The sequence below is a fragment of the Cavia porcellus genome, unplaced genomic scaffold (assembly GCF_034190915.1).
Source record: "Cavia porcellus strain 051 isolate PalLab524CR breed Dunkin Hartley unplaced genomic scaffold, mCavPor4.1 scaffold_26, whole genome shotgun sequence".
NCBI lineage: Eukaryota > Metazoa > Chordata > Mammalia > Rodentia > Caviidae > Cavia > Cavia porcellus.
Genome location: NW_026947509.1, coordinates 25775662 through 25788497, shown reverse-complemented (window position 1 = coordinate 25788497; position 12836 = coordinate 25775662). Strand labels below are relative to the sequence as shown.

Below are 12836 nucleotides of genomic sequence, written 5' to 3'. Positions count from 1 at the left end.
CACGGCCCGGGTCGGTGCGCCGGGGTGGGCCGGGGTGGGCTGGAGGAGGGCGGCGACAGGGGAGGGCAGCGGGAGATCCGGCCTGGGCGGCCAGCAGGCGACCTCCAAGGGCAGAGGCGCAGCAGCCAGGCCACGCCACGGGGTCCGGCTGAGGTCCCTGTCGGGGCGCCAGCCGGAAGCACCTGGATTCCCCCACCCTCCGCGCCACGGCTGCGCCCCCGGTGGCGGGAGACGGTGGCCCTGGGGCTTGGCCCGGACTCTCAGAGGCCCCCGCAGACAGGACGGCGACAGGGGTCCACAGGCAGGCCAGCCCAGGAGGGGTGGGGTGCGGGCATGGCTGCAGCCTCTGCCACGCCCGCCCCGGCGGGACTCCCCTGGCAGAGGGGCGGGAGGGCGCAACTCCATGGCTTCCCGAGGGGCCCAGGCCGCAAGAGAGCATGCCCACTGCGGGGTCCGGTTCGGATCCCCGCCCAGGCGCCCACCGAGGCCTTGCCACAGGTTTCTGTGTGCTGCGTGCCCAGCGCCCCCGAACGTTGGCTCTGCTGGCCGCCCAGACGGAGACCCACAGTCGGGGTCGGGGGTCGGGTGGGCAGCTGCCAGCGGCTCGCACCGAGGCCAGGCATCCTCCACTGGGGTGGCGGCCACCCTCAGGCACCGCTGGCCGCCTGCGTCCTCCACCCAGCTAGCTCATCCCCCAGTCCCCTTGCCCGCCCCAAAGGCACGGGAGCCCGTCCAGCCAAGGCCCAGGCTTGCGCCTCGGGCCAGTGCTCACCGGGCTCCCGCGTGGCAGGCACGCAGAGCTGGCCGTGGCCTCTCCCCCACTGCTGAGCGGTGACATCCGCCTCAAGCAAAGGACGCTCCACAGCGCGTCCCCGGGCACCCCTGTCTACTCAAGGTGAACTGTCATGCCCTGTGCCTTGGTGAGCCTGAGGTGGGGGCGGTGGGGACAGCGGCCGGCCGGGGCCTCTGCAGACGAGGAGGCCAAGAGGCCTGCAGCCCCACGTGTCGCAGTCTCCTCTGCACAGAGCCCTTTGCACGAGCGGGACTGGGCACCGCCAGAGAGCAGTGAGGCCCCCACCTCCCTCCATTCCCCCAAGGAGCCCAAGCACGCCCAGACACGCCAGCACAAACTCGCACACAGACACACGGGCACACACACACACATACCCATAAGCGTGGGCACGCACACGTACACACACACACACACACACACACACACACACACACACACACTCACACCCCGAGAAGAGAAACGTGGAGGGCCTTTCCGGGCTCCTCAGACATCTGGGCACCAAAGGCAGGAAGCCGCTCACACCCTCCAGGCAGGTTGTGCCACGCTTAAGGCTTACACTCTCTCCGGCTCAGCCCACGCTTTTTCCCCCTCTGCCACAGGCACACAGACACCTTCCTCATCTGGGGTCCCTGGAGCTCTTGCCAAATCTCTGCGTTTGCTCTCTGCCACCTCAGCTCATCTGCTTAGCCCTCAGCTCGGGGGCAGGCCGATGGGACTAGGGGATTGTATCCCCTTCCCACCGAGCTCTCAGGGAGCCTTGCTCTTCCAGAGACTTCCCCTAACAGTATGGTGGCGGCCTCCGGAAGTGGTGGGAAGACTGGAACGAGGTGAGGCACGAGAGGCTGCGGACCTTAGGCAGGGCAAGCCAACTGCCATCTCCAGCCAGGAGGCCACCGGAAACACATGTCAGCCCTCCGTCCATCTCTGCCACCATCATCCGGAATGAAGCAAGCATGGGCCTCCTGGCCCAGCACCCGGAGACTTCATACCAAATGCAGCTAGATCCATAGGCACACTTCAGAAGAATCACAAGGAGAGAGAGACACACGCAGAGAGAGAAAGAGACAGAGAGAGAGAGAAAGAGACAGACAGACAGACAGACAGACAGACAGACAGAGAGACCCAGAGACAGAGAGACAGGGAAACAGAGAATGAAAGAGAGTGAGAGTGAGAACAAAAACTAGCCCGAGAGCTGGACAGAGATCCACACAGGAAGGCAGCAAGACCCAAACCCAGGGTGAGGGCCAGAGGGAGACAGATAGGGTGTGTGGAGCAGCGCAGCCTGGGCAATTGGAAGCAGTGGGAGACAGAGGCAGCAAGAGATGGCTCCTTGGTGTGTGGAAGGAGGGAGGCGGGAGGCAGGGGTGTGGAGTGGAGCAGGCAGGGTGAGGGGCGTGCCAGGTGGGTCCACCCCTGGGCTGTGTGGCGCAGGTGGGCGCGCGGTGTGCAGGGCCAGTTGGCGTGTGCGGAGAGCTGGAGGGTCTGAGGTGGCAGAAGGCTGCAGCGTAGAGCAAAGTGGCGGAGCCGGAGGGCATGTGGAGGGTGCAAGGGGAGGCGGCCTCCCCTCGGGCTAAAATGAAAAGAGCGGGTCTGGAGCTTGTGTGTGTGTGTGTGTGTGTGTGTGTGTGTTTGCGTGTGTGTGTTTGCGCTCTGGTGGTGGCTGGCCTGGCCCAGCGAGTGTGCCTCCGGATGGGGCAAAGGCGCAGATGCCTCAGCAGGGGAGGAGGCGACAGGCGGCTTCCCCAGGGGTCCGTGGGTGCAGCTCGAGCCAGGAAGCCGGGGTGGCGGGGTCCGGAGCGCTGGGTGAGAGTGGGCAGGCAGGGTGCCGCGCCGCGCCGCGCCGCGGGTGTGCGCGCAAAAGCGTCAGGCACGTCCTTCGAGCCGGAATCGAACCAGCGACCTAAGAATGTCCACAGATGGCTGTTGGGGCTACGGTCCTCCGCTCTACCAGCTGAGCTATCGAAGGGTGCACGTCTCCGGGGCCTGGGCGCGCGGTTTTCCAGAGCCCAGGGAGGCCGAGGCCCCGGAAGGCCAAAGGTCCGCGGGCCTGGGACTGGGAGTGGGAGTGGGCAGCCAGCCGGGAGACTGGAGCCCGGGTGTGGCTCTGCTTTGCGGGCGGAGCCCAGCCCGGGGGCGAAGCGGTTGCGGCAGCCGGGGCGGGCACCGGGGCGGGCGGGCAGTGCGTCTGTGATTGAGTGGGTGGCATCCGCGCCCACGGCCTCGGCCCTCTTGCCCGTCGTGGCCTCTCGCTGTGGCCCGGCGTGCGGGATGCCCGCGCCGCCCGGGTGGTCTGAAAGCTGCGGGGGAGCCCCGAGTGCACGGCCCGGGTCGGTGCGCCGGGGTGGGCCGGGGTGGGCTGGAGGAGGGCGGCGACAGGGGAGGGCAGCGGGAGATCCGGCCTGGGCGGCCAGCAGGCGACCTCCAAGGGCAGAGGCGCAGCAGCCAGGCCACGCCACGGGGTCCGGCTGAGGTCCCTGTCGGGGCGCCAGCCGGAAGCACCTGGATTCCCCCACCCTCCGCGCCACGGCTGCGCCCCCGGTGGCGGGAGACGGTGGCCCTGGGGCTTGGCCCGGACTCTCAGAGGCCCCCGCAGACAGGACGGCGACAGGGGTCCACAGGCAGGCCAGCCCAGGAGGGGTGGGGTGCGGGCATGGCTGCAGCCTCTGCCACGCCCGCCCCGGCGGGACTCCCCTGGCAGAGGGGCGGGAGGGCGCAACTCCATGGCTTCCCGAGGGGCCCAGGCCGCAAGAGAGCATGCCCACTGCGGGGTCCGGTTCGGATCCCCGCCCAGGCGCCCACCGAGGCCTTGCCACAGGTTTCTGTGTGCTGCGTGCCCAGCGCCCCCGAACGTTGGCTCTGCTGGCCGCCCAGACGGAGACCCACAGTCGGGGTCGGGGGTCGGGTGGGCAGCTGCCAGCGGCTCGCACCGAGGCCAGGCATCCTCCACTGGGGTGGCGGCCACCCTCAGGCACCGCTGGCCGCCTGCGTCCTCCACCCAGCTAGCTCATCCCCCAGTCCCCTTGCCCGCCCCAAAGGCACGGGAGCCCGTCCAGCCAAGGCCCAGGCTTGCGCCTCGGGCCAGTGCTCACCGGGCTCCCGCGTGGCAGGCACGCAGAGCTGGCCGTGGCCTCTCCCCCACTGCTGAGCGGTGACATCCGCCTCAAGCAAAGGACGCTCCACAGCGCGTCCCCGGGCACCCCTGTCTACTCAAGGTGAACTGTCATGCCCTGTGCCTTGGTGAGCCTGAGGTGGGGGCGGTGGGGACAGCGGCCGGCCGGGGCCTCTGCAGACGAGGAGGCCAAGAGGCCTGCAGCCCCACGTGTCGCAGTCTCCTCTGCACAGAGCCCTTTGCACGAGCGGGACTGGGCACCGCCAGAGAGCAGTGAGGCCCCCACCTCCCTCCATTCCCCCAAGGAGCCCAAGCACGCCCAGACACGCCAGCACAAACTCGCACACAGACACACGGGCACACACACACACATACCCATAAGCGTGGGCACGCACACGTACACACACACACACACACACACACACACACACACACACACACTCACACCCCGAGAAGAGAAACGTGGAGGGCCTTTCCGGGCTCCTCAGACATCTGGGCACCAAAGGCAGGAAGCCGCTCACACCCTCCAGGCAGGTTGTGCCACGCTTAAGGCTTACACTCTCTCCGGCTCAGCCCACGCTTTTTCCCCCTCTGCCACAGGCACACAGACACCTTCCTCATCTGGGGTCCCTGGAGCTCTTGCCAAATCTCTGCGTTTGCTCTCTGCCACCTCAGCTCATCTGCTTAGCCCTCAGCTCGGGGGCAGGCCGATGGGACTAGGGGATTGTATCCCCTTCCCACCGAGCTCTCAGGGAGCCTTGCTCTTCCAGAGACTTCCCCTAACAGTATGGTGGCGGCCTCCGGAAGTGGTGGGAAGACTGGAACGAGGTGAGGCACGAGAGGCTGGGGACCTTAGGCAGGGCAAGCCAACTGCCATCTCCAGCCAGGAGGCCACCGGAAACACATGTCAGCCCTCCGTCCATCTCTGCCACCATCATCCGGAATGAAGCAAGCATGGGCCTCCTGGCCCAGCACCCGGAGACTTCATACCAAATGCAGCTAGATCCATAGGCACACTTCAGAAGAATCACAAGGAGAGAGAGACACACGCAGAGAGAGAAAGAGACAGAGAGAGAGAGAAAGAGACAGACAGACAGACAGACAGACAGACAGACAGAGAGACCCAGAGACAGAGAGACAGGGAAACAGAGAATGAAAGAGAGTGAGAGTGAGAACAAAAACTAGCCCGAGAGCTGGACAGAGATCCACACAGGAAGGCAGCAAGACCCAAACCCAGGGTGAGGGCCAGAGGGAGACAGATAGGGTGTGTGGAGCAGCGCAGCCTGGGCAATTGGAAGCAGTGGGAGACAGAGGCAGCAAGAGATGGCTCCTTGGTGTGTGGAAGGAGGGAGGCGGGAGGCAGGGGTGTGGAGTGGAGCAGGCAGGGTGAGGGGCGTGCCAGGTGGGTCCACCCCTGGGCTGTGTGGCGCAGGTGGGCGCGCGGTGTGCAGGGCCAGTTGGCGTGTGCGGAGAGCTGGAGGGTCTGAGGTGGCAGAAGGCTGCAGCGTAGAGCAAAGTGGCGGAGCCGGAGGGCATGTGGAGGGTGCAAGGGGAGGCGGCCTCCCCTCGGGCTAAAATGAAAAGAGCGGGTCTGGAGCTTGTGTGTGTGTGTGTGTGTGTGTGTGTGTGTGTGTGTGTGTGTGTGTTTGCGTGTGTGTGTTTGCGCTCTGGTGGTGGCTGGCCTGGCCCAGCGAGTGTGCCTCCGGATGGGGCAAAGGCGCAGATGCCTCAGTGTGCGCGCAAAAGCGTCAGGCACGTCCTTCGAGCCGGAATCGAACCAGCGACCTAAGAATGTCCACAGATGGCTGTTGGGGCTACGGTCCCCCGCTCTACCAGCTGAGCTATCGAAGGGTGCACGTCTCGGGGGCCTGGGCGCGCGGTTTTCCGGAGCCCAGGGAGGCCGAGGCCCCGGAAGGCCAGAGGTCCGCGGGCCTGGGACTGGGAGTGGGAGTGGGCAGCCAGCCGGGAGACTGGAGCCCGGGTGTGGCTCTGCTTTGCGGGCGGAGCCCAGCCTGGGGGCGAAGCGGTTGCGGCAGCCAGGGGGGGGGGGCACCGGGGCGGGCACCGGGGCGGGCGGGCAGTGCGTCTGTGATTGAGTGGGTGCCATCCGCGCCCACGGCCTCGGCCCTCTTGCCCGTCGTGGCCTCTCGCTGTGGCCCGGCGTGCGGGATGCCCGCGCCGCCCGGGTGGTCTGAAAGCTGCGGGGGAGCCCCGAGTGCACGGCCCGGGTCGGTGCGCCGGGGTGGGCCGGGGTGGGCCGGGGTGGGCTGGAGGAGGGCGGCGACAGGGGAGGGCAGCGGGAGATCCGGCCTGGGCGGCCAGCAGGCGACCTCCAAGGGCAGAGGCGCAGCAGCCAGGCCACGCCACGGGGTCCGGCTGAGGTCCCTGTCGGGGCGCCAGCCGGAAGCACCTGGATTCCCCCACCCTCCGCGCCACGGCTGCGCCCCCGGTGGCGGGAGACGGTGGCCCTGGGGCTTGGCCCGGACTCTCAGAGGCCCCCGCAGACAGGACGGCGACAGGGGTCCACAGGCAGGCCAGCCCAGGAGGGGTGGGGTGCGGGCATGGCTGCAGCCTCTGCCACGCCCGCCCCGGCGGGACTCCCCTGGCAGAGGGGCGGGAGGGCGCAACTCCATGGCTTCCCGAGGGGCCCAGGCCGCAAGAGAGCATGCCCACTGCGGGGTCCGGTTCGGATCCCCGCCCAGGCGCCCACCGAGGCCTTGCCACAGGTTTCTGTGTGCTGCGTGCCCAGCGCCCCCGAACGTTGGCTCTGCTGGCCGCCCAGACGGAGACCCACAGTCGGGGTCGGGGGTCGGGTGGGCAGCTGCCAGCGGCTCGCACCGAGGCCAGGCATCCTCCACTGGGGTGGCGGCCACCCTCAGGCACCGCTGGCCGCCTGCGTCCTCCACCCAGCTAGCTCATCCCCCAGTCCCCTTGCCCGCCCCAAAGGCACGGGAGCCCGTCCAGCCAAGGCCCAGGCTTGCGCCTCGGGCCAGTGCTCACCGGGCTCCCGCGTGGCAGGCACGCAGAGCTGGCCGTGGCCTCTCCCCCACTGCTGAGCGGTGACATCCGCCTCAAGCAAAGGACGCTCCACAGCGCGTCCCCGGGCACCCCTGTCTACTCAAGGTGAACTGTCATGCCCTGTGCCTTGGTGAGCCTGAGGTGGGGGCGGTGGGGACAGCGGCCGGCCGGGGCCTCTGCAGACGAGGAGGCCAAGAGGCCTGCAGCCCCACGTGTCGCAGTCTCCTCTGCACAGAGCCCTTTGCACGAGCGGGACTGGGCACCGCCAGAGAGCAGTGAGGCCCCCACCTCCCTCCATTCCCCCAAGGAGCCCAAGCACGCCCAGACACGCCAGCACAAACTCGCACACAGACACACGGGCACACACACACACATACCCATAAGCGTGGGCACGCACACGTACGTACACACACACTCACACCCCGAGAAGAGAAACGTGGAGGGCCTTTCCGGGCTCCTCAGACATCTGGGCACCAAAGGCAGGAAGCCGCTCACACCCTCCAGGCAGGTTGTGCCACGCTTAAGGCTTACACTCTCTCCGGCTCAGCCCACGCTTTTTCCCCCTCTGCCACAGGCACACAGACACCTTCCTCATCTGGGGTCCCTGGAGCTCTTGCCAAATCTCTGCATTTGCTCTCTGCCCCCTCAGCGCATCTGCTTAGCCCTCAGCTCGGGGGCAGGCCGATGGGACTAGGGGATTGTATCCCCTTCCCACCGAGCTCTCAGGGAGCCTTGCTCTTCCAGAGACTTCCCCTAACAGTATGGTGGTGGCCTCCGGAAGTGGTGGGAAGACTGGAACGAGGTGAGGCACGAGAGGCTGGGGACCTTAGGCAGGGCAGGCCAACTGCCATCTCCAGCCAGGAGGCCACCGGAAACACATGTCAGCCCTCCGTCCATCTCTGCCACCATCATCCGGAATGAAGCAAGCATGGGCCTCCTGGCCCAGCACCCGGAGACTTCATACCAAATGCAGCTAGATCCATAGGCACACTTCAGAAGAATCACAAGGAGAGAGAGACACACGCAGAGAGAGAAAGAGACAGAGAGAGAGAGAAAGAGACAGACAGACAGACAGACAGACAGACAGACAGAGAGACCCAGAGACAGAGAGACAGGGAAACAGAGAATGAAAGAGAGTGAGAGTGAGAACGAAAACTAGCCCGAGAGCTGGACAGAGATCCACACAGGAAGGCAGCAAGACCCAAACCCAGGGTGAGGGCCAGAGGGAGACAGATAGGGTGTGTGGAGCAGCGCAGCCTGGGCAATTGGAAGCAGTGGGAGACAGAGGCAGCAAGAGATGGCTCCTTGGTGTGTGGAAGGAGGGAGGCGGGAGGCAGGGGTGTGGAGTGGAGCAGGCAGGGTGAGGGGCGTGCCAGGTGGGTCCACCCCTGGGCTGTGTGGCGCAGGTGGGCGCGCGGTGTGCAGGGCCAGTTGGCGTGTCCGGAGAGCTGGAGGGTCTGAGGTGGCAGAAGGCTGCAGCGTAGAGCAAAGTGGCGGAGCCGGAGGGCATGTGGAGGGTGCAAGGGGAGGCGGCCTCCCCTCGGGCTAAAATGAAAAGAGCGGGTCTGGAGCTTGTGTGTGTGTGTGTGTGTGTGTGTGTGTGTGTGTGTGTTTGCGCTCTGGTGGTGGCTGGCCTGTCCCAGCGAGTGTGCCTCCGGATGGGGCAAAGGCGCAGATGCCTCAGCAGGGGAGGAGGCGACAGGCGGCTTCCCCAGGGGTCCGTGGGTGCAGCTCGCGCCAGGAAGCCGGGGTGGCGGTGTCCGGAGCGCTGGGTGAGAGTGGGCAGGCAGGGCGCCGCGCCGCGCCGCGCCGCGGGTGTGCGCGCAAAAGCGTCAGGCACGTCCTTCGAGCCGGAATCGAACCAGCGACCTAAGGATGTCCACAGATGGCTGTTGGGGCTACAGTCCTCCGCTCTACCAGCTGAGCTATCGAAGGGTGCACGTCTCCGGGGCCTGGGCGCGCGGTTTTCCGGAGCCCAGGGAGGCCGAGGCCCCGGAAGGCCAGAGGTCCGCGGGCCTGGGACTGGGAGTGGGAGTGGGCAGCCAGCCGGGAGACTGGAGCCCGGGTGTGGCTCTGCTTTGCGGGCGGAGCCCAGCCTGGGGGCGAAGCGGTTGCGGCAGCCGGGGGGGGGGGGCACCGGGGCGGGCACCGGGGCGGGCGGGCAGTGCGTCTGTGATTGAGTGGGTGCCATCCGCGCCCACGGCCTCGGCCCTCTTGCCCGTCGTGGCCTCTCGCTGTGGCCCGGCGTGCGGGATGCCCGCGCCGCCCGGGTGGTCTGAAAGCTGCGGGGGAGCCCCGAGTGCACGGCCCGGGTCGGTGCGCCGGGGTGGGCCGGGGTGGGCCGGGGTGGGCTGGAGGAGGGCGGCGACAGGGGAGGGCAGCGGGAGATCCGGCCTGGGCGGCCAGCAGGCGACCTCCAAGGGCAGAGGCGCAGCAGCCAGGCCACGCCACGGGGTCCGGCTGAGGTCCCTGTCGGGGCGCCAGCCGGAAGCACCTGGATTCCCCCACCCTCCGCGCCACGGCTGCGCCCCCGGTGGCGGGAGACGGTGGCCCTGGGGCTTGGCCCGGACTCTCAGAGGCCCCCGCAGACAGGACGGCGACAGGGGTCCACAGGCAGGCCAGCCCAGGAGGGGTGGGGTGCGGGCATGGCTGCAGCCTCTGCCACGCCCGCCCCGGCGGGACTCCCCTGGCAGAGGGGCGGGAGGGCGCAACTCCATGGCTTCCCGAGGGGCCCAGGCCGTAAGAGAACATGCCCACTGCGGGGTCCGGTTCGGATCCCCGCCCAGGCGCCCACCGAGGCCTTGCCACAGGTTTCTGTGTGCTGCGTGCCCAGCGCCCCCGAACGTTGGCTCTGCTGGCCGCCCAGACGGAGACCCACAGTCGGGGTCGGGGGTCGGGTGGGCAGCTGCCAGCGGCTCGCACCGAGGCCAGGCATCCTCCACTGGGGTGGCGGCCACCCTCAGGCACCGCTGGCCGCCTGCGTCCTCCACCCAGCTAGCTCATCCCCCAGTCCCCTTGCCCGCCCCAAAGGCACGGGAGCCCGTCCAGCCAAGGCCCAGGCTTGCGCCTCGGGCCAGTGCTCACCGGGCTCCCGCGTGGCAGGCACGCAGAGCTGGCCGTGGCCTCTCCCCCACTGCTGAGCGGTGACATCCGCCTCAAGCAAAGGACGCTCCACAGCGCGTCCCCGGGCACCCCTGTCTACTCAAGGTGAACTGTCATGCCCTGTGCCTTGGTGAGCCTGAGGTGGGGGCGGTGGGGACAGCGGCCGGCCGGGGCCTCTGCAGACGAGGAGGCCAAGAGGCCTGCAGCCCCACGTGTCGCAGTCTCCTCTGCACAGAGCCCTTTGCACGAGCGGGACTGGGCACCGCCAGAGAGCAGTGAGGCCCCCACCTCCCTCCATTCCCCCAAGGAGCCCAAGCACGCCCAGACACGCCAGCACAAACTCGCACACAGACACACGGGCACACACACACACATACCCATAAGCGTGGGCACGCACACGTACGTACACACACACACACACACACACACACACACACACACTCACACCCCGAGAAGAGAAACGTGGAGGGCCTTTCCGGGCTCCTCAGACATCTGGGCACCAAAGGCAGGAAGCCGCTCACACCCTCCAGGCAGGTTGTGCCACGCTTAAGGCTTACACTCTCTCCGGCTCAGCCCACGCTTTTTCCCCCTCTGCCACAGGCACACAGACACCTTCCTCATCTGGGGTCCCTGGAGCTCTTGCCAAATCTCTGCGTTTGCTCTCTGCCACCTCAGCTCATCTGCTTAGCCCTCAGCTCGGGGGCAGGCCGATGGGACTAGGGGATTGTATCCCCTTCCCACCGAGCTCTCAGGGAGCCTTGCTCTTCCAGAGACTTCCCCTAACAGTATGGTGGCGGCCTCCGGAAGTGGTGGGAAGACTGGAACGAGGTGAGGCACGAGAGGCTGGGGACCTTAGGCAGGGCAAGCCAACTGCCATCTCCAGCCAGGAGGCCACCGGAAACACATGTCAGCCCTCCGTCCATCTCTGCCACCATCATCCGGAATGAAGCAAGCATGGGCCTCCTGGCCCAGCACCCGGAGACTTCATACCAAATGCAGCTAGATCCATAGGCACACTTCAGAAGAATCACAAGGAGAGAGAGACACACGCAGAGAGAGAAAGAGACAGAGAGAGAGAGAAAGAGACAGACAGACAGACAGACAGACAGACAGACAGAGAGACCCAGAGACAGAGAGACAGGGAAACAGAGAATGAAAGAGAGTGAGAGTGAGAACGAAAACTAGCCCGAGAGCTGGACAGAGATCCACACAGGAAGGCAGCAAGACCCAAACCCAGGGTGAGGGCCAGAGGGAGACAGATAGGGTGTGTGGAGCAGCGCAGCCTGGGCAATTGGAAGCAGTGGGAGACAGAGGCAGCAAGAGATGGCTCCTTGGTGTGTGGAAGGAGGGAGGCGGGAGGCAGGGGTGTGGAGTGGAGCAGGCAGGGTGAGGGGCGTGCCAGGTGGGTCCACCCCTGGGCTGTGTGGCGCAGGTGGGCGCGCGGTGTGCAGGGCCAGTTGGCGTGTCCGGAGAGCTGGAGGGTCTGAGGTGGCAGAAGGCTGCAGCGTAGAGCAAAGTGGCGGAGCCGGAGGGCATGTGGAGGGTGCAAGGGGAGGCGGCCTCCCCTCGGGCTAAAATGAAAAGAGCGGGTCTGGAGCTTGTGTGTGTGTGTGTGTGTGTGTGTGTGTGTGTGTGTGTTTGCGCTCTGGTGGTGGCTGGCCTGTCCCAGCGAGTGTGCCTCCGGATGGGGCAAAGGCGCAGATGCCTCAGCAGGGGAGGAGGCGACAGGCGGCTTCCCCAGGGGTCCGTGGGTGCAGCTCGCGCCAGGAAGCCGGGGTGGCGGTGTCCGGAGCGCTGGGTGAGAGTGGGCAGGCAGGGCGCCGCGCCGCGCCGCGCCGCGGGTGTGCGCGCAAAAGCGTCAGGCACGTCCTTCGAGCCGGAATCGAACCAGCGACCTAAGGATGTCCACAGATGGCTGTTGGGGCTACAGTCCTCCGCTCTACCAGCTGAGCTATCGAAGGGTGCACGTCTCCGGGGCCTGGGCGCGCGGTTTTCCGGAGCCCAGGGAGGCCGAGGCCCCGGAAGGCCAGAGGTCCGCGGGCCTGGGACTGGGAGTGGGAGTGGGCAGCCAGCCGGGAGACTGGAGCCCGGGTGTGGCTCTGCTTTGCGGGCGGAGCCCAGCCTGGGGGCGAAGCGGTTGCGGCAGCCGGGGGGGGGGGGCACCGGGGCGGGCACCGGGGCGGGCGGGCAGTGCGTCTGTGATTGAGTGGGTGCCATCCGCGCCCACGGCCTCGGCCCTCTTGCCCGTCGTGGCCTCTCGCTGTGGCCCGGCGTGCGGGATGCCCGCGCCGCCCGGGTGGTCTGAAAGCTGCGGGGGAGCCCCGAGTGCACGGCCCGGGTCGGTGCGCCGGGGTGGGCCGGGGTGGGCCGGGGTGGGCTGGAGGAGGGCGGCGACAGGGGAGGGCAGCGGGAGATCCGGCCTGGGCGGCCAGCAGGCGACCTCCAAGGGCAGAGGCGCAGCAGCCAGGCCACGCCACGGGGTCCGGCTGAGGTCCCTGTCGGGGCGCCAGCCGGAAGCACCTGGATTCCCCCACCCTCCGCGCCACGGCTGCGCCCCCGGTGGCGGGAGACGGTGGCCCTGGGGCTTGGCCCGGACTCTCAGAGGCCCCCGCAGACAGGACGGCGACAGGGGTCCACAGGCAGGCCAGCCCAGGAGGGGTGGGGTGCGGGCATGGCTGCAGCCTCTGCCACGCCCGCCCCGGCGGGACTCCCCTGGCAGAGGGGCGGGAGGGCGCAACTCCATGGCTTCCCGAGGGGCCCAGGCCGTAAGAGAACATGCCCACTGCGGGGTCCGGTTCGGATCCCCGCCCAGGC

General features: G+C 67.6%; 4 non-coding genes across 4 annotated transcripts; all 4 read right to left on the bottom strand.

The window, feature by feature from the left end:
• Positions 1–2665: 2665 nt before the first annotated feature.
• On the bottom strand, positions 2666–2759 carry Trnay-gua (transfer RNA tyrosine (anticodon GUA)). Its single transcript has 2 exons — positions 2723–2759; positions 2666–2701 (listed from the first exon to the last, which is right to left on the bottom strand). It is a non-coding gene; the product is annotated as a tRNA-Tyr (tRNA).
• A 2900-nt stretch (positions 2760–5659) lies between these two features.
• Trnay-gua (transfer RNA tyrosine (anticodon GUA)) lies at positions 5660–5753 on the bottom strand. The gene is made up of 2 exons: positions 5717–5753; positions 5660–5695 (listed from the first exon to the last, which is right to left on the bottom strand). It is a non-coding gene; the product is annotated as a tRNA-Tyr (tRNA).
• Positions 5754–8761: 3008 nt separating this feature from the next.
• Trnay-gua (transfer RNA tyrosine (anticodon GUA)) lies at positions 8762–8855 on the bottom strand. Its single transcript has 2 exons — positions 8819–8855; positions 8762–8797 (listed from the first exon to the last, which is right to left on the bottom strand). It is a non-coding gene; the product is annotated as a tRNA-Tyr (tRNA).
• A 3034-nt stretch (positions 8856–11889) lies between these two features.
• Positions 11890–11983, bottom strand: Trnay-gua (transfer RNA tyrosine (anticodon GUA)). Its single transcript has 2 exons — positions 11947–11983; positions 11890–11925 (listed from the first exon to the last, which is right to left on the bottom strand). It is a non-coding gene; the product is annotated as a tRNA-Tyr (tRNA).
• Positions 11984–12836: the final 853 nt, after the last annotated feature.